General features: G+C 41.9%; 1 non-coding gene across 1 annotated transcript; it reads left to right on the forward strand.

The window, feature by feature from the left end:
* Nucleotides 1-3763: 3763 nt before the first annotated feature.
* Nucleotides 3764-3850, forward strand: LOC112813007 (small nucleolar RNA SNORD35). Its single transcript, XR_003205409.1, has one exon. It is a non-coding gene; the product is annotated as a small nucleolar RNA SNORD35 (small nucleolar RNA).
* The last annotated feature ends 547 nt before the right edge of the window (nucleotides 3851-4397 follow it).

A 4397-nucleotide genomic window follows, 5' to 3' on the forward strand; every position in this document is an offset into this window, starting at 1 on the left:
TTCCATGTAATAAATTCAGTCTTCATGGTTTTAAAGTTTTGTGATCGTTCGACCTGAGCTAGGCCAAAGTTTACTTCAAACACTCTATGAAAGAAAAGCTTATTAAGCAATTAATGGTGTAAAAAGATCATAGAACATAGAGTTTACCTAGGTCTACTAACAAACTATTTAGAGGACACTTGCTTTTAGCTGCACGCAACTATACTTCTGATTTAAAAACCAATCGTTAAAATGGGCCTTGCAAAACCAGCCTAGACTCATCTTGTTAATTATTTAATCCCTATTATATACTTGCAATTTTAAAAATTATTTCTTTTAAACAATGAGCCTGAGAACTTTCATTGATCAAGCCTGATTATCCCTTCTATTGACTCAGAATTAGAAGGGTTTAGCTGCAGGGCTTCAAAGTGAATCAGAAATTGTGTGACAAGGCCAACTCTTCCAGAACAAATGCCTTCATTCACCTTAAGTGAATCTTGGATGCTTTTGCTTTGATGAATAGGGAGGGCGGAGCATTCAGGAATTTGTTTTTCCCCACCAGTAGGGATGCACTACTTTTAATGGCAACCCCTATTTATATACATCAAAATTTCTTCAGATGAAAACTGACAAGATAAGTCACTACCAGGTACTAGGTGTTCGGAGGAAGTCCCTTGCCCTTCCTCCCTGCAGCCCCACACACCATTCTTGTAGGTTATCCTATTCTGTCACTCAGCTCTCTGGGAAATAGCCAATGTGACAAGATTTGGATTAAACTCTGGAGCCCTAAGCAAGACATTCAAGAAAAGTCTAATTTTTTCTTAATTGCAAAATCAAACCAATTCTTAGTGGAAAGTTCTTTCCCTCATTTAGGACAGGGAATATTATCCAGTGCTAGGTACTTGTCAGAGAATCTGGCTTTGAGCTGGTTCCCTGCTTTGAAAAGACATTTTTGTGTTCCCCATGATTTTGTCTCCCTCCTTCCTTCCCTTGTATCTAGGCTCTCCAGGTAAAATACAGGGCGCCCAGCGGAAGGTGAATTTCAGATAAACAACACCTAGGTTTTTAGTACAAGTATGTCCTATGCACTATTTGGAACGTATTTCTACTTTAAAAACCTATTTGTTGATTATCTGAAATGCAAGTTTCACTGGGTGTCCTGTGTTGATTGTCTGTTTGGCTCTTCGTTTTTCTAACAATCAGCAAAACTCTTTTTTAAAAAAAAGAAGAGAGGGCGCCTGGGTGGCTCAGTTGGTTCTTTGTTCTTTCTCCTAAAATTTTCTTCAGTGGGCTTTCTTCCTAATTTCATTCTCCTCTTTAAGGACAGTTTTTTCCCCCCTTTACCTTCTGCTCTTGTTTGGTGGTGGCAGGGTATTAATTTTTAGTGATTTTGGATTGTGATGGGCAGTACCAGGCTTCTGTATAAAGGGGCTCAGAGCCACACTTCAGGTAAAATTTGAATAGGGCCTGTGTGAAGCCATCTCTTCTTTTTTCATTTTTTTATTTTTTTTTAAGATTTTATTTATTTGACAGAGAGAGAGACAGAGAGAGAGAGACAGCGAGCACAAGCAGGGGGCGTGGGAGAGGGAGAAGCAGGCTTCCCGCGGAGCAGGGAGCCTGATGGAGGGCTCGATCCCAGGACCCTGGGATCATGACCTGAGCGAAAGGCAGACGCTTAAAGACTGAGCCACCCCAGGCACCCTTTCTCTTCTTTTTTTAAATTTATTTATTTATTTTTTTAAAGATTTTTTATTTATTTGAGAGAGAGAGAATGAGAGATAGAGAGCACGAGAGGGAAGAGGGTCAGAGGGAGAAGCAGAGTCCCCGCCGAGCAGGGAGCCCGATGCGGGACTCGATCCCGGGACTCCAGGATCATGACCTGAGCCGAAGGCAGTGGCTTAACCAACTGAGCCACCCAGGCGCCCTCTCTTCTTTTTTTTTTTTTTTAAAGGATTTTATTTATTTATTTGAGAGAAAGAGAGAGAGCACCAGCTGGTGGGGGCAGAGGGAGAAGCAGACTTCCCACTGAGTGGGGAGCCCGACACGGGGCTCTCAATCCCAGGACCCTGGGATCATGACCTGAGCAGAAGGTAGATGCTTCACCGACTGAGCCACCCAGGTGCCCCAAGCCACCTCTTCTGAAGTTCTGCCTTCAGCAAGTACCCCTTTGAGTTAAGCATTGCCTTCTCTAACTGGTACTTCTAAAACACCTCTGGGAAACATTAACACAAGTTACTAATAGCTTAGTAGAAATAGCAGTAATGATTTTTAAATTTTATCTCCATCTATTTTTTAAAGTAAAGTCCTCTTTGGAAGTAGAACATGCATATAGAAGTATGTCCAGTTAATAAATGCACAGCTGAATGAATTTTCCCAAAGTGAACATACTCAGGTAACTAGCATCCAGATCAAGAAATACAACATTAGGAGGGAAATCTTGTCACATGCTACAATATGGATGAAACTTGAAGGACATCAAAAGTGTGTGAAATAAACCAGTCACCAAAGGGTAAATACTGTATGATTCCACCTGTATAAAGTATCTAAAGTAGTCAAATTTATAGAAATAGAAAGTAGAATGGTGTTACCAGGGGCTGGGGACAGGAAAAACGAGTTATTGCTTAATGGGTAGAGAGTTTCAGTTTTACAAGATGAAAATGTTCTGGAGACCTACTTTACAACAATGGGAATACACTTAACACTACTGAACTGCACACTTAGAAACAGTTAAGGTGGTAAATTTTATGATATGTATTTTTCACCACAATAAAAAAAAAAAAGAAACACAATATTACCAGCTCCCCAGAAACCCTCATGCCCCTTCCCAGTCACTTCTGCCTGTCCAGGACAACCACTATTCTGATCTCCAGAAAAAGCCTGTCTGCTCTTAAAAAAAAAAACCCTGGAGTTAGTTAGAAAAAACGTGTATCAGCCCCCCTTCCTTCTGACGGGGGTTTGATCAAATCAGACATGGATTTGATCGTGCCTCCCACATTGCCTGACATACAGCAGAAGTAGCTCAAGGGGCGCCTGGGTGGCTCATTCATTAAGGGTCTGCCTTCGGCTCAGGTCATGATCCCGGGGTCCTGGGATCGAGTCCCCGCATCGGGCTCCCCGCTCAGCGGGAAGCCTGCTTCTCCCTCTCCCTCTGCCTGCCGCTCCCCGACTTGTGCGTGTACTCTCTCTGTCAAATAAATAAATAAAATCTTAAAAAAAAGAAAAGTAGCTCAAAAACGCTTGCCGATTCCAAGTGCATTGAGAGCCTTAGGCTTGCTGGCCCGAGAGGTGCTGAGGGGAGGGAGGGAAAGGGCACCTGAGAAAGAAGATACAAGTGCTGGAAACGCCAGGTGCTCTGCAATCTTGCCAAAGGATAGCCCTGCATACTCATTACAGGTTTATTCACTGATGATGCATTTTTTTTTCCTTTTTCACTGTGTTGACAACATGACCTGTAGGTTCGTATTTGAATCCAGCTCAAAGTATATATTTATTTTTTTGTTACTGTGTGCACAGCACTAAGTGCTTATTTTCTTACCAGGGTGTTTATTGCCACTATGTACTGCATGTGCTTGTACAAAACGGATGTGCTTGCTCATGCCTGCCTCCACATTCCTCAGGGGCAAATTCTAAACTCAAGGAAACAGAGGTTCGCCTCATTTTACAACTGTCATAATATTTGATCCACCGGACTTTTTGAGTAAGTCCTTTTCCAAGAGGGCACCAGATGTTCCGATGAACAAAATAACAATGCTGTAAGAACTGATCAAGAAAATGGATACAACTCAGCAGATGATGGCTTTTTCTCATGATGGGATGTGGATGCCACTGTGGGCAGTGGCAGTAATGCCAATGGCTCAGCGGATGCCAGGAAGGAAAAAAGGAGGAAAAAAAAGAAAATGGATAAAATTGTTATTTGGGGCCACAAATGGTAGTGACTGGGGCAGAGTTCAACAATCTACTTATAGTCTTGAAGCCAAGGTAATATGATGCGCCACTCTTTGATGTCAGACTGCAGGCATATATGCTGGGGACCTTGGAAACAGAAATGGTATTGTCATATTATGCTAAGGATGAGTTATTTGTATTAGTTATTGGGTCTCAGACCCAATGATTCCTTTAATAACATATATTCAGTAGCCCTCCTGTACTAACCTGAAATGAAACCCATAGGGGACACCACATATCACTATGTATAATTGTAAAGGAAAAAAATCAACATAATACCCTGGCAGAAAGGACAAATAAAAAGAAAGTAATGTATAATAAAATGCCCCTGAAAATGTAAACTCTCAGGCATGGCAATCCTAGAAGACAAAATAAAGTAGCCAAATGCTTACACTATCACAGCATCAGTGTGAGGGACGGCTCAAGGCCAAGACTGACACAGGTGGGCTTTAGCGGCAACTCAAACGGCGAAC

Source organism: Callorhinus ursinus, unplaced genomic scaffold, assembly GCF_003265705.2.
Source record: "Callorhinus ursinus isolate GAN/ISIS: 27379988/994484 unplaced genomic scaffold, GSC_fseal_2.0 scaffold16, whole genome shotgun sequence".
In the NCBI taxonomy this organism is placed as follows: Eukaryota; Metazoa; Chordata; class Mammalia; order Carnivora; family Otariidae; genus Callorhinus; species Callorhinus ursinus.